Source organism: Hermetia illucens, chromosome 3 (genome assembly GCF_905115235.1).
Source record: "Hermetia illucens chromosome 3, iHerIll2.2.curated.20191125, whole genome shotgun sequence".
Lineage (NCBI taxonomy): Eukaryota > Metazoa > Arthropoda > Insecta > Diptera > Stratiomyidae > Hermetia > Hermetia illucens.
The window spans coordinates 149,421,874-149,438,181 of record NC_051851.1 but is presented as its reverse complement, the minus strand read 5'-3'; the positions used below and the strand labels follow the sequence as shown (position 1 = coordinate 149,438,181).

Sequence of the window (16,308 nt, the reverse complement as noted above, 5' to 3'; positions counted from 1 at the left end):
TGGCTATAATACAGATTTACGCAAATGTTGACTAAGAGACCCCTAGCTGGTGGAATGAATGGAACAAATGGACTACGTGTGCTGGAAAACCACTTAATGATGACAACTCCCACAAAAACTGATTGATTTATCTAAATATTGAATAGATCATGAATCTCCAGCTGGAGAACAAAATAAAGCAGCTATTTCCGTCTGTACGAATTCCACATGGTACATCGAGTCTATTTTCCTCAATCCAGATGACATGCCCCCAATTGACCCACTGCAGACTTTTAAAAACAGAAATAAATCCCTCAGACCATTCTATCCTCGGAACTGAAGAAAAAACTGGAAAATATCAACCCAAGATCGCGAATCTCACATTGAATCACTTCTTTTTCACAACAGAGACATCCGACACGACCCAAAACTCTGGAATGATTTATTATCGAAGCAATTGCACAGATGTTCCTTCCTCTTGAGATCAAGAAGTTCTACGGAGTCATCGCGTGCTACAATCGGTCGCCTCACAGCAAGGGATCGTTGACACTGAAATGCTCCTTAAAATAGGGTGCAACACCGTCTCAAGACATCTGAAGGAGCACATATGCTAAAACTGTAAGGCACACACTAGATAGGAATTAGAACAACACATTTCCACTATCCGCCGATAATTTGTTGATAATTGGGATGCTATAATCTCACTTTTGTTTATTGTTGTGATATGTGCACGCGACCGATCTAAATCCGTACGAGGGACTCAGATACTTCGAAACACACGTTTTCCGATCTACGAATAAATTATTGAACGGATTGAATGATTCTTCCGACGCTAGATCGCATCTGATCTAAACTGATACGACTAAGCGAATGTGGTCTTGCTTGGGGCTATACCCTACGAAAATTTCAGTTCTAGTTTTCCATCCAGATTTTCACAAGATTTTCTTTTGGTGAGAAACTAATTAGTCAAAGCCATGCGCCACGCAAGCGTCGATTATTTCGTTTTTCGGAAAAATGCAACAGACGAGTGTTGTGACAACATTTTGGGTCTGAAGAATCAGCTCTGTAATGAGTAGCTCGCGTTGTGCCGTCATGCGTGTGCCAAATAGTCATGATGAGTTTTCCGAGCGAGTTTTCCTCCAATTAGGGGTAAGTGAACTTCTGGGTAATATCGATATCTTGAGTTGGGACGATTTTTCCGTTCTTCTTAGAAGGGCAGAGAGCTCAGATTGTTTTGCAACACAAGATGCAGGATACTAAATTTGGGGCTAATTTTTAGATACGGACCTATCCTGGCCTCCCACGGCGGAGGACCCTACAGCATTACTCCTACTCTCACTCCCCTAGATTGTACCTATCCCTACCCAACCCATTGATACCATCACCTCAACTCCCAACACACTAAATTACGTTGAAAACAGAAATAAAACTAACATCTTATTTACGTTTCCGTCTTTTTCCATTTTCCCCATCTTCACTTTGAGGACGGACATTTCAAAATTGCCTCAACTCTGTCCATGGCTCCCCGTCTTTTTCGTGTTGTGTGTTGAATTAGATACAGCCGCCGTCGTCGTGGGCTAAGCTAAGATTAAACAAATTAGATCTGCTCCCTAAAATAGGGTCGCAACAAAATGTAGAAAGACTTCTGGTCCAGTTTTTGATGCGGTTTTTCTTAGCAAATAGTTCTCTAAAAAGATCATTTAATTTATACTAAACGATGTGATTGCGAGGTGTTAATGAGTGATAAGATGAGAGACAGAGGAACATATTGGAAGTGAAATTTGTAGCTTTCTGAATGAAGTAGGTTAAATGGTTTGTAATTTATGAGTGAAGCGGGATTTCAACACACAACAACGGAATATTTTTTTTGTCTGCACTTTGAGATATGAGTTTTGAGTTTGTAAAGGAAATTACAAGAGATCCACCTCAACAATTTGAACAATACAATATGATTTGCTTAACGCATCTTATTAATTGGGATAAAGGTTGATTTTCAACCCCATCCCCGAAGGGAGTGAGGTGTTTATGGAAGGGAAGGGAGAACCTCATGGCGGTCACCCACTCCTTCAAAATGTATGAATCCCCAAAGTAGGTTTTATCATATCATCATAGTCAAGTTTCAATTTTCAATCTTACCCTGAGAGGGGGAGAAAATGAGTAAGGATCCTTGTTTTATTCCCGTTGAAGAATTGCGGCGATTAACCCCCCTCCCCCCTCTCTCCATTGAAAAGTTATGTGAACATGTCAAAACAATAGTGTTTAATTTTGAACCTTAGCGCCACAGGAGTTAGAGAGAATGAATGGCGAAGGTCCCCTCTCAAGTTCCATGGAAAAATCCGGGCAGCGATTCCCTGTTAAAAAGTTATAGCGTTGCAAATGGGAAGCATGACATCAAGCATAATGTAAACGTTCGATTTACCAGTCCCGTCCCCGAAGGAGGATAGAAAAAATTGGGTACTTAGGATGAAGGTTAAGGTCCTCCATTCTAACACCACCAAACAACCGTGGCGGCCGTCTCCTGTTAGTAGATCATAGCACCCCAAAAAAGCGCCACTTTTGTATTAATAACAAGCTTATTAATAGGGTATGCATCATTACAATGTGTAAGGGGGCGGTCCCTCTCTGAAACCTCTCTTGCATATTGTGACGATGGTTACCCTACTAATAAGTTTATTAATTTTCGGGGCACCGAAACTTTTTGAGGGATATTGACCGCTATAGGTTTAGGATTAGAAAGGCGGGACTCTTCCTTTTCTCTTATGTATCCTCTTTACCCTCCCCCTCTCTGTTGGTGGCATCAAAATGACCCACATTTGAAGTGTCATAACATTGGTAAGTGAGGTGGCCACCGCGATTTTCCAACGGGATTTAAGAGAGAGGACCTCGAACTTCTTCCTGCATTAACTACCTTTACGCCTGCGAGCTTAGGGTTCAAACTTAAACCTTAACGTTGGAGGAATGAAGGTTTTCAGTCTTACCTGCACAGGATTGGGAAGAAGATTGAACTCGACCAGCGGAGAGATCGGATGGTAAGAGATTCCCTGAACTGACAAGTCCCTTCCTCCCTTCCCCTCCCGTTGGTGAAAGGAATTCCCCGACCCGAAGGCTCCTAAAGCCGGGAGGGCGGGATGGCTAGCCCGAAGAAATGTGTCAAACGGTTCCAGGCTAGTTCTCTGATGACAGGGAGGTGTTTAGTTGGTAGTCCGACAGCGTACTGTTGCGAGTATCCAACACTCTGGGCGAAAATGCATTGACCTACCCTACTAAAAAAAGACCTTAACATTTTGACATAAAAATAGTTCCATTTTGAGGCGCCATGGCTTTCTAGGGCAGGTAAACCCGCAATTCTCAAAGCTAAGAGAACTAGAGCTCTTTTTGACTATTAAAATCAAAGCTATTAACACTCTCCCTTTTACGGCCCAATTATTCAAATTTGTAGTTACAATGACAAGTGCTGGGATACGGCTAACATGATCCGCATCTAGATTGGTTTGAGGAACGGCAGCTCCAAGTACTCAGGCCTTTTGTTACGTCCATGTACTATCCCCGGCGATCGCTTACGGCGTTTGTCGGCTTTCGCGAATCTAATAACATTCCCCCGCGGCGAAGAATGTGCAGACTCTTCTTTGAAGAAAACCTTACAAAGGTATCTTAGTTCATTTAATGGGGGAGTTGCAGCTAAAAGCACCCCGGTCATTGATAGGCCTATTCTATTCCAGAGGCAGATTCTTTATTGAAGAAAAGCTTATCAAGGTGTCTTCGCCCGAGATCTGAAGAGGCCGGGCAGTAGTACAGGGCATAAAAAGTACAGGGCCGTCTCCTCCTCCTCACATTAGCTGCAAATACCACCACCCCCATCTTTTCCATATGGTAGTTTAAGGAGCAGTGTCCCGTTAAAAACCCTACTGGGGTTTTCATGTCCCACTTCTTAAGGGACAACAAAAATGCCGCTTTGACGACCCCAGGTTCATTCACATGGATTTTCGTCTGAGTTCAAATTTCTCCATTTGACAGCGTCAATCCTTGCAATTTCACCCTTCAGAGTAGACATTACAATGGATGGCCGGATGTCAAAAACTAATTCTTGCCCCACCATTATGGATCCAGACCATCGACAAGCTACTCTCTCAGCCTCCTCATGACCAGCGATGCACCCATATCAGGAATGTTTCGTTCAGTCGGCCAAGTTTTATTAACACCTGATGACAACTTCACACCAACCGGCTTAATATGTCGTTGCTGTTTAGTGCCGATAATGTTGCCCGATTTGCGGAATAGATTCAAATGGTGCGACCCCTCCATTTTTGTCGCAAACATTCTTCTGCTACCAATGAAATGGCATATATCTCCGCCTGGAACATGGTCGCCATTTTTCTGAGGGGTTGGGCCAGTTTCATAACCGGATTCCTCGGGAACGCCCCTACACCCGATCTGCCTTCCATAACTGGCCCGTCGGTGAAGATTATTAAATCTGTAATCTGAAAAGACTCATGGTCATTTGCCAACCATTCTTCTCTTTCGGTGATTACGACAGTGTATGTCTTTTCAAAGACGAATATGGAAACCATATGATCGGTCGGCATCAGAGCTACCGGATGTTTGTCAAGGAAATTCCTTTCCACGCTCCAATGGCGTGGAGCCTATATGCGTCACTAGCTGCTTTCCGTTTCACCTCCAAGTGAATGAGGGGTTGATTTAGGATAGCTTCAAGTGCCACAGTCGCCGTAGTACTCATTGCTCCAGTAATGCTTACGCAACCAAGCCTCTGAATCTGCGTTAGCAGCTTCCTGCTGTTAGCAAAGTTCAGTCTCGGCCACCAGATGCTGCTTGCATACATCAAAATGGGTTTTTATTTTGGATGTATACATCCAATGTATCTGTTTTAGTAAAAGTCCCCAGGTTTTACCTACCGCATTCCTACAGCACCAGAGGAATCTGTAAGATTTCTGATATTGTTCCTGGATGTGGTGCTTTCACGTTAACTTGAAGTCTAAATGTACTTCCATGGTGAAGTGGCCACTTAAGAATGTGGCTCTACTAGCCTTTCTAGTCATTTTAGTAGAAAGGACGTTAGACTGATCGGTGGGAAACTTTGGTTTGAGAATAAATATCAATTCCTCCGCCATTTAATTGGAATATAAGCATGTGCTAGGCATGCACGATATATATTCCGAATATGTAGACCCAGGGCATCCATTCCGTCTATTACTAGAGCAGGAATGATGCCATCTGGACCTGCAGACTTATAAGGTATTTTAGTCTGAGTTCTGAGGAGCCCGCCCGGCTGCATATGAAGTGCAAGACTATCTCTTACTCCTCCTCCTATCGAGACCACCTCCCCCAATTTTGAATGTGACGGTTGAAGAGGAGTGTCCCTTTAAAAACTTGGTTAGGGGTTTATCTCCCACTTCTTAAGGAACAACAGAAAAGCCATCCTAGGTCCGGATGCTGGGTTCCTCATTATCAGCGATGTTCGATTGCCCTGGCACTCACATCAGGAATATCAATTCCAACAAGTTACTAAGGTAGCTCCTTCCGGAAGTAAAAGCTGATCTGGACTAGAGCATTTCATTCAAGATAGTAACGGCACACTACATGACTACCGATAGCTGTAAGAGGCAATGTGGTCAACATCACGCTCGATTGTAATTATTATCTTGATGTGAGCACCCGGAGTCGATACAAATCCTTTCGCCGCTAGTGGGGTTTGAAAAGCAAACTTCTGCTGCGATATCCTAGCACTTTAACCACTAATATATCCGGACGGTGTTTAAGGATAACGTTTTTCAGCGTCTATCTAACAAAGAATGAGGCGAATCGGAAGCTCTGAAAGATGCTGCCTTGAATATGGCGTTTGGATTCTGATTGAGGAAGACTGTATTGCCTGAACACTTAAACTAGGTATGCTCCAGCCAGACTCTAGACGGAAACGAATGCTGGGAATGCCGGAAAGGATGGGGTTCGTAATTTTAAATACCGAATCTGATAATCACAGTTTAGGGGGCTTGAAGGGTGCAAAGCCGTGACCAGCGTTTTACGCATTTGTAGGCAGTAGTAATTGCCTGCAGAAGGACTGTCAGAAATTTTGACAAAGTAGAGGTTACCTAAAAAGAGGTTCAGAAGCGCAATAAATAGAAGCAAAGTTCACTGCTTCTTCTTTTTCTCCAGTCCCGTTCACAAGCGGGGTCGGCTCGTCCTGATCGGTTTCGCCATTTCGCTCACTGCTGCCGCGAAGTAATCGATGAGATGAAAGCAGATATATATGGGTTCACACTGATTACTCGAAAAATCGAGGCACTGCAGAAATGTTGCTCACTGAATACCGGAGATATATCGTCCGGCTCAAGCATCTCGTTCAGATTGATGTGAATAAAATGAAAGACCCCGAGAATTGTCACTTTTTACTATGAATGAATTGGACCAGGCAATCCTCCTTCTTTCAGGCAGAATCAGACAAATTAATGTTGCACCATCGAGAGGACGAACTGCTGTGCACATTCAAATATTGCGTGAAAGAGGGGACAAAGCTCGCGTTGATCAGCAAAGGCAAAAGAGAACCTGACCTGCCGTCTTGCATACCGACCACTTTGTATATTTAACCAAGGCAGGGGATGCCCGAAAACCTCATTAGGGGTGAACTTGCCGAAGCAATACATGCTACCCGGGACATTTTATATTCTCAAGGAGGTTCGGATTTAACGCAGGGAGATCCACAGTTAATGCTGCCATAGCGATTTTGGATTTTGTTCGTCGAGCTCAGGCGTACCGATGTTGGATTCCCTTGGAGCGAGAATGGAGTAAAAAGAGATGAAAACGAACTCTTCTAAGAAACCGTCTTCGGGTGGGCAAATAGTGTGTAGGGCCGGGCTGCTAGTAGGCTTATCCAACTGACGAGGATCTGTTTGCCTGCTGATCATGTGTTAGGGGCAAATGGATCTGGCGGGAGGATGAACCGAAGCAACAGCCCGGGACTGCACGAGAGAAGGTGACAACAAGCTCAAGTGGAACAGCATATGTTGAGAGTTGCGTGACAAAAGGGGAACGTACTCTGAATACACTGGGCACGTTCAGTTTCAAATAAGACTCTTGCCTACTCGTGGGACCAAGGCATGGACTAAATTAATAGAAAACAAAATAATAAACCGGCAAGAGAAGAAGAGGTGGTGATGCCAGGCGCATAATCGGAGCCAATAATAAGGAGGCTGGTTGACAGTCAACGGGCGGGATGAAAAGCACCTCGCTAAGTACCTGGCAATTGTTGAGGAATATAACATCAAACACCTGGCAGACAAACAACAGCCGAAGCCCACCGTTCTCAAATGCAATCATTCTCAAGATGAGGTCCAAGAAAAACACAAGTGGAGCAGAATGGGCTAGAGCTCGGACGCTAAGTAACCTCTGGAGAAAAATAATCAGCAACAGCCAGCCGACGAGTCACGAACTCCTTCAGCTACGTGCCAAGAGCCATTTATGTCTGGCCCTGGCGGATGGCAATTCTGCTATCGGCAAACTAGTGCCGGAGGTGTGGACCAACGTAGAGGCCAGGCTATCGGAGAAGGTCATTGAACCTCCCCAGGACGCCAAAGCCTTTCTCAGGTAGTCCGTTCCATGTCATAGCGTGCGAGGACCAATTCTTCAGGGACTTTCTCAGCTCGCGAGTCGCTAAAATCAGCGATACAGGCGAAAAGTCATCTACTACGACGAGATTCTCAGCAGACCGGTCGCTCGCATCTGGTTGCCAAATATCCGCATGGAAAAGAATAAATCACGAGAACGTCCAATCTCTGCGCCTTAAAAACCCAAGGATTCCCATGGATGGCTGGGTAGTTATCAAAGAGCCCCAGATGAACAGCCAAACTTTTCTGCTCCTTATAAACGGAGAGTGCCTGGAGGCACTGGATAAGGTGGACCATAAAGTGCGGTTCGAAGTCAGGAACGCAAAGGTGAAACTTTTTCACTCTGCAAAACCGGACGGCGACATGGATCCAATCGACGCCGCCAAAGAGTTGTTGAAGGAGATGAGGATCGACGATCTGACGGGGACTGACGAACTCGCCACGCCAGCAGATCACGCTGAGGATAGGCAGATAAATTTGCAGCACTCGATGTGACTCCAAAGCAAATATTATAATTAATTCCACAGCACAGGAGACGTCGACCAAGAGCATTTATTCTCGCGAGGATAAGTCGTAGAAAAGCGTGCATTCTACGGCCGGATCTGTGTTCCAGCGATATAGTCGTGGTCAAATTGGAGCAGGCGGGGGCAGACAACGTGTATATTTTTTCGGCAAACATGGCTCACGACCGATCAGCTCCGCCAGAGGAACTACAACATTTGACGACCAACAAAAAAACAAAGAAGGTCAACCTATTGATAGGCTGCGACGCCAATGCCAGGGGTACGTTTTGGAGCAGATTGAAAATCAACGAAAGAGGTGAGTCATTCTTTGATAGGTATTATTAATACAAATCTATCGGTGTGTAACAGGGGCAGTACACCAACCTTCCATTTTCCCCACTCAGAGAACTGTGACGGTTTGGAGGAGGTACTTGATATCACCCTAGTAACCGACAATGGGATTCTTAATCAAATCTCATCGCATAGGTTCCCAAATCCTTCAGAGACCACTGAAGGATCGACTGGAGGGGGTTTGGTCAAATCATTAAGAATAAACTCTCCGGTGCGCCAATTGGCAAGACTGGCAAGACAGACGATTTGGAGTCAAAGATCGGGGTTTTGGAAAAGGCATTCGATTCCGTCTATATAGTCTTGTGCCCTCGTAAGTAAACCAAGAAGACACTGCCCCTGAAGTGAAACGAAGCTCTGGGCAGCCTCAGGAAGCTGATCAGGGAGATATTCAACATCTGCTACAAGCACAAAAATTGGCAGCCATGCAAGTATTGCCTGAAGAAGTAAAAGTCGGCCAGAACCGTTGCGAAAGGTATGCCTCGGCATCAGCTCAACCAAAACGGAACTGTTGCTACACCAAGACGAAGGTACCTGAATTCCGCCTACTGCGGCTGAATGAAAAAATATTGGTTCTTTCCTCCAATGTAAAGTATCTGGGTGTAATCCTGGATCCAAAGCTAAATTGAATATAGAACTGAGGGTCTGTATAGCCTTCTATGCCTGCATGAAAACTTTTCCAAAGAAATGAACCGAGGATAGTTCGCTGGATGTATACAGCTGTGGTGCGTTCCATCCTAATGTACGGCTCTGCTGTAAGGTGACAGGTTTTAAGCAGAAAGTCCAATAGAACGAAACTTAATAGGATTCAAAAAACCGCGTATGCCAGGCGCTACAGTATGGTCTACCAGGTTTCGGAATTGTCGCGATACTGGAAGCCTGTCGATAGCTGCGACATGATCCGAGCAACAAGCGTAACATACCCATTCAGAAATACGCTGAAGAGTCTGCGCGGCACGTTTAAGGCCACCCTCCTCTGGGTCCCCGGTCATAGGAAGATTGAGGGGAACGAGCGACTCAATGAATTGGCCAGGTGAGGCTCTACTCTCGGCAGTCCTTCGGTGCGTACAGTCGGTGTCTCACTGGCGACTGTCAAAAGCGGAATTCACTCGGACGCGGACCTCAGATAACGACGGTTCACCACCTGTGCCAAGTCAAGGAGGATTTGCCCGTTTACAACAAAACCCGATCACAATGGGTCCTGTGCCAGACGCGTGCAAATGCGTTCAAGATTACCGCGGTCTGCACGGGGCACTAGCCCGTAGGGGACCATGCCACCTGGCTCCGCATACCCTACAATTCGTATTGTCAAAGCTGCTGAAAAGAGAGGCGAAACCCTCAGGCACTTTGTTTGCGATTGCCCAGCTCTAGCTAGAGTCAGCCTACGGACACTGAGTAAACCATTCTTTGTGGACTTTGAAGAGATTTCCAGCTGCACGATGCGGGAGCTGCTTTCATTGGTGAATTCTACGGGCTGGCTCTGAAGATCTGAGCCTGCTGGACTCTGTCTCCTTGCTCTGATAATAGCAGTCACGATCTTAAGAGTCTGTGGCATCAAAAACCAATCATATCACAGCGCTAATTGGGAGCGCGCGGAGCGGGGGGAGCGGCCACTAATACCTTTTACTTGCTTTATTTCCGCAGAAGGGTCGTCAGGGTAAATTCCTAAGAAAGTAGTAATAGCTTACAGACATGACCGACGCTGTCTAGTCGTTTTCAATAATTTCAGATTAAATTCTCCAGAATAGATGGGAAAACAAATATCGTGCTGAGCTTCCATTTCCAAGTACTTTCAAATATTCAAGATAAAAATATTGTCTCTGGATTTTCAATGAAAAAGGATGCACAATGCGGAAAAAGCATATCCTTAGAAGAACAGCTTTTGTATCTATGCCTTCTTTCACTATCAGCTACAGATAAAACAATACATGGTGCATTTACCCACATAGTTGAACCTACATTACTTAGCGATTGTTATAGAGAAAATGAATTTCACTTCCTAGCCAAACTCTTTCACTTATTTGAAGAACAAACTGTTCAGCGATGTAAGAAGAGCCTCATAAGGGTTGCGACGATAGAAAAGCAAAACTCCTCCGATTTCATTCTTTGCAATATCGTTTCCGATTCTGGCATCTATAAAAGTCAACAACTGTGAAGGGACTTCTTTTCCTGACATTCAAGCAAAATGGCAAATCCAACTAAATGCGCTGAAGTCCTAGTCGTCGAAGTCATTCACGTTGGAAAAATACAGCACGAACTTTCGTGAGTTTAATGACTGGGTCGTCTGTTCAAATAGAGTCTAAAATGCCGCACGTATTTCATCGCGGTTCATATTAGGGATAGGATACGCTAGATTTTCATTTATAATGTCTAGGGTGTAACCGTCCCCCCTCTCCCCGCCTGGAACATAATTTCCAACCCATCCGACACTACCTTTCGTCTGTGACTTAATTTTTCCGTATATTTACACCTGGTGTAATTGCGGGGGGTCCTGCGTGCAAAATTGAAAAATTGTAGCATGTCGAATTGTTCGCGTGGGTCGAAAAAGGGGTTCAACTCGAATTCATGATACACTCCATATTACATACGGTCGCAGTGCGAATTACGGGGATGAAATTCGTTGAGTGAGTATAATTTTATTCTGGATTATGAGAATAAATATCGGCCCCGGCTTGGCGATTATGTATGTGGATGGAGAATTGTGCAAAGGATATTTCCTTTCCTGGGATATATTGTCCCCCAATTGTGGATATATTGATCGATGAAATGTTTGGAAGAATTGGATATTTTTAAGATATGGAAAGGACTAATGGAAACCTTCCGAAATATTATATTCGTAGTAAGAGAAAATTGATGGGTTTACGTTCAAGTTGGTGATGTTGGTAGCATTGTATCCTTTTATCGTGAGTCATGAATCTTCTAGCAATATTGGGATCACACTGCCTGCTTTATGGGCATACATTTGATGTTGAAAGGAATTTTATAGAAATTGGCAATCATTGGACCTTTCGCTTTTAATCTACGAAACATATGTAGGAAGGAATTACTCAATTTTTTTTTTAGGAAAAGCCGTACTGAGTAGAAGAAGACATTTTACGTAAAGCTACATCTTCGGCTTCCTAAACTGGCCACCTTAGGTCACAAATAAATGACTTACCTGAATCGGCAATGTTTACGTCATAGAGTCTCTCCAAAAGGCGTTTAAATGGTTATCTGTCCTGTTTGTACCGGTGCTCAGAGGTGGCGGTGAGGAAGACGGGGCGGCAACCCTGTCGGCTGAACCAAAACCAAGTGGCCGATGAGAACCTCCATAGTGGTGGTACCGGGAGACGCTGTATTCACTTTGGTTTGCCGGCCGTGATGCAGTAGGCGAATGCTCCAAAGTCCTAATTAGGGCGATCAGACCCGAGTCTGCACGTGGACTCATCTGAAGTGGCAATTAGTCACGAAACCTTACCAGGGGTATACTGGTACCATGGGAACCGGAATAGCGCCTGGACTCTCATACTTCGGATGAATTTCCGTTGTATGTGAGCACAGCTCAGTTGTTTTCGGTTGGTCCCCTAGTGGGAGCTTCATGGGGGTTGTGGTTATGCTCAACCGAGTCTTAAGAAGACCGTAGGATTAAGTCTTCACGACAGGTACCTACGTAAAACACTCAAGGACTCACTATCTTATTTGTACCTAGCAGTAGTTTCCAGCCTAGAACCCAAGTGCACCGTGGAAATAAGGGATTTGAATTGTTACCCTAATACGGAAGAGGTGGAGGAAGCTACAAAAAGGAATTATTTGCCGAATAAGCCGAAGGGCAGTTCCAACCCGTTGTTTTAAGGGCTGGGCATGCGAACATATAGTAGGGGCTTGTAAGAGGCAGTGGAAGCACTTTTTGTGACAAATTTCGTGAACCCGGCCCGAAAGCGAAGACTTGTTTCCTGTGCAAGGACCGCGGTCTGCAGAAAGAAATTTTCAAATTATCAAATATTTAAAGAAGAATTACAGAAAGTGAATAGTCAAGCACCATGATTCACATTCTTCAAGCAAACATGCATAGGCGTGCAACTGCTCACGACCTGATGGGACAGATACTGTAAGAAAGAAGAGCTGATTTGTTGCCTCTACCAAGATACCATCGTGGTATGCCGATATATCTGACACTGGTGTCATCTGGGTGAGAGGTACGGTTAACTTGCAAATGCGGACCCATGGCCGAGGGGATGGCTTCGTTTGGATTAGTTGTGCGGTAGTGTGTTGTGCGTTTACTTAACACCGAATGAATCTATGCAAACTTTTCGGAATAGGGTCATCACCCAGGAGGGCGAGATTAGAAACACGGAAGAGAGAATTCAATTCAGAGGAGACTTTAACGTCAGAGCCCTCGAATAGGGTACGCCTTAACTAGATTCTTGAGGCACAGGGCAGGGCTTATTGTTGTAAATACCGGTAGCACTCTGACATTCCGACGGTCTGGTTGCGAAGGCACTCTCCCTGACGTAACTTTGGCTACGAAGTTCTTAGTGTTCATTAGATCCGCAGAGTATAAGAGTAGGAAAATGGTACTCCGTCACGAAATCAACAGGCAGAAGGTACGCAGCTGGCAGGAGCCGATCAATGACAACAACAGAGGGCCATGGGCGCCCAGGTATAAGCTGGTTACCAAAAAATTCGGTGCCCATCGGCCACCGTGTTCTATGGATGCAGCGGAGGTGGGAGAAATTACGCAGACCCTTTTTCCAGTTCACCCAATCCGAGCTGACGCTGTCGATGAAGGAGTAAGTACTGAAGAATGTCCGCTCTTCACTGCAAAGGAACTAGAGGAGGCAGCCTGTCTATGAAGGACAAAAATGCACCAGGACCGGATAGTATTCTCAGTGAGGTATTGAAACTCGCATGTAAATATTATATAAGCTGAACTTGGTACTCGGCGCATTCAACGCATATTTGGCACCGAGTGTTGCGAGACTTGTGTTGATAAGAAAGAGAAAAGCGACCCCGATGCGCTGTCAGCGTACGGTTTTTGAGCGGGTCGATTCATAATTAATGCCATTGAGGAGGTAGTCCAACCAGTAAAACCAGCTGAGGCACACAATCACCACTATCGGCAAGTGATGCTCCTTGTGACCCTAGACGAAAGAAACTCCTACAATTCTGCGAGGTGGTGCCGCATGCTTGGGGCCCTGGAAAATCGTTTTCATATTTTAGAGCCAACAGTAATGGTAGTAGCTTGAGATACTACGATCAGTCTACATGCTGCCAAGTGGAGGCTTATATACCTCAGAAAAGGCAAGGGAAATAAGGACGCTGTTGCTTGTAAAAATAAAACTCGTACCTTCTGCGCATAGCAGCGATCTTAGGAAAGAGAATCGACCGGTAGATAGACCGTGCATCTCATAAAAGACTCGCGGCTGTGGTTCAACCGAAAGGCCCCAATTTTGCATCTAATAAGGTCGACTACATCGCAATTTAGAAGCGAGATGTGAGAATTGTCTTCTGAATGCACGATACGAAAGAGGAACTGTCGGCATCTTGCCTGAGGGGTGGAGAACCTCAACCCCGAAGCTAAACACGATTCAATTAGTAGGTAAATAGCTTCTCGGTAGTGGATTACTTGGCCACCACTGGAGGCTACTGACCAGGAGAATTAGGGGTTTAAAAAGAGTAGATCACTCTCCAGAACATCCGTTGCAAAGAAAGATGCTTCACAGACTGGACATTCGTCAGTTTATAGTTTGGTGACTAGACCCATTTAGGAAAGACTCGACAATCCTACAATCTTCCCCTAAGACACAGCCGGTGAAAAATGGAAATCAATGGAGCGTAGGACCAAAACGGGCGGCCTTCACGCTTAACAAGTGTATCTTATAGGCTCTGAAATGAGAAATTTCGACGTCATTCTTAGAAGTCCGCCAAATCCTTGTTACAGGCGGATGTTTTTATGGATCTCGGTGGTGAACCAAGATGGGTAACAACAGAGAGAAGGGACATAACAGGAGAGACAATCGGTCAAGAAAAAGTATAAAAGGTGCTAAGAGTTTGATCACACGTTAAGTTAGATAACACGTGATCGCAGTTGATTCGCGTTTAGACTGAGTTGCGAAGTTGGCAAATTTGGAGTTTGAACGAAAGAACTCCGCTTCAAATTCAAGCGGGGGTTGGTGAGCGTTAATATTGACATACGGGGATGTCCAACGAAATAAAGAAATATGGCGCTCGAGGAGGCAGGAAAAGGTCGAGAGCGCGGCCGAAGGAGCCTTTGGTCATGCTGAAATTCATGGTAGAATAAATATTCATAAAAGAAGAGAGTAGAAAGAGAGAATGGGAGAGGTTGTTGGAAGGAATTGGAAGGCTTAGATGATTAGGCCAGTTGAGCATGTGAAGGTTAAAATCCGCGCAAAAGAAGAAAAGTAAGGAAGGGAACTTAACAATGAGGAGTTTCGACAAACTATCGAGCATATATAACGTATATATATAAAGGATACAATTAACCGGAGGGAGTTGGGTGAGGAGACACGCAGAGCAACAGAACAGAACAGAAGATGAGTTCGGCTCGGCGTGAATTTTTTATTACAATTAGGACCTCAACGCCAGTGGGCTTATATGATACGGCCCCGTCCTTTTCGCAGCGAAGAATGAAGAATCGTTCGGGGAGCTCGAAGTTTAATATATTATAATCCAGTCTGGTTTCGGAGATACAAACGCATTCTTCCGTTTGCCCTAAATGTGGTTGCAGACTCGAAGACTCTGAGCAATTCCTTCTCTATTGTCAATCCCTGGTACTAAGGATAGGATAAGGATAAGGTGGATAAGGAGATGAGGAGGATAAGGAGGTGATAAGGAGACTGGAAAACTCACCACTGGGAAGATCGTCGAGAAAGTGCTCAAATCTAAGGCTACCTGGTGCGCGATGAATTCTGCAATCCAAAGTATTCTGGCTGATCTTGTAAAAAAGGACCGAGCGAGGAGAGCGCACAAAAAGCGGAAGACTCGGTCGCTTCAAGCGCAGTCCTCCCCGCGAAGTAATATTTTGCAGGTGTTCCGCGGAGTAGAAAGAAGCAGAAAGTGGGGTTGGTTTTAGCGGGTAGAACCTGGCGGGACAGCAGGATTTCCATCTCCAATGAGATAGGCTTGAACTAATGGCGTGTAAAATAATAAAAGTGTTCACATTGTTACAAATTTATGGTCAGATCTCCTGAGATGGTCATTGAAGAGGTTTCCCTATAGAAACCCATTACTTCCCATGAAAATCGCATATCCTTTTCCAACTCTGTATTCTAATTTATCACGAGCTCTTAGTTTTCCCATAAAGAATTGCTAATTAAATGACCAGTCTTATGCAGAGATAGAAATTAAGTCCAGGTTCGTTGAGTGCCACCACTTGTTGGCACCTAATGAAGTGTTTTAGGAAAAGGGTAGCACATTCTCACAACATAAATTGTTTTTGGCTCATTTAACACGGATGGAGTTTTACTAAAATTACCGAGAAATCCCATTGATTGCTTTAAGCTAAAAGATGCAATGGCGACCGTCTGAACTGGCAATAATTGGAGGTGCTACTGTTGGTGTTGTTGGTGAATGTGGTGTCCTTTTTGTTGGGAAATTAGATGAGAATAATGGATTAATCCCAAAATTTACTCTGTTTTGGTGTATAGACATAGAAATATGGGATTACTACGTGCTTACTCTTTGGCCTACTCGTAACTTCTCAGCTTAAGTTGTTCGTTAAGAATTGTCTTTTATGTCTTTTCTCGCAACACTCCTCAGACACGAAACAAGATGTTTGCTTCTTCGGATCCCACAAACGTAATTATGCGATTTTATGCACCACATACAGTATCTAAGATCAATCACCTTATTTGATACGAAAA

General features: G+C 44.6%; 1 protein-coding gene across 4 annotated transcripts in view; it reads right to left on the bottom strand.

Moving 5' to 3' along the window:
- LOC119651713 (protein sickie) overlaps positions 1 to 16,308 on the bottom strand; it is a 467,977-nt gene that overhangs the window by 402,108 nt on the left and 49,561 nt on the right. For 3 of the 4 annotated variants that reach the window (XM_038055427.1, XM_038055428.1, XM_038055430.1), the window contains exon 1: positions 685 to 818. The exons of the other annotated variant lie outside the window; for it this stretch is intronic. The gene's annotated coding sequence lies outside the window, so the exon portion shown is untranslated. Of the gene's footprint in view, positions 1 to 684; positions 819 to 16,308 lie in introns of those variants that run through there. 4 annotated transcript variants of the gene reach the window in all.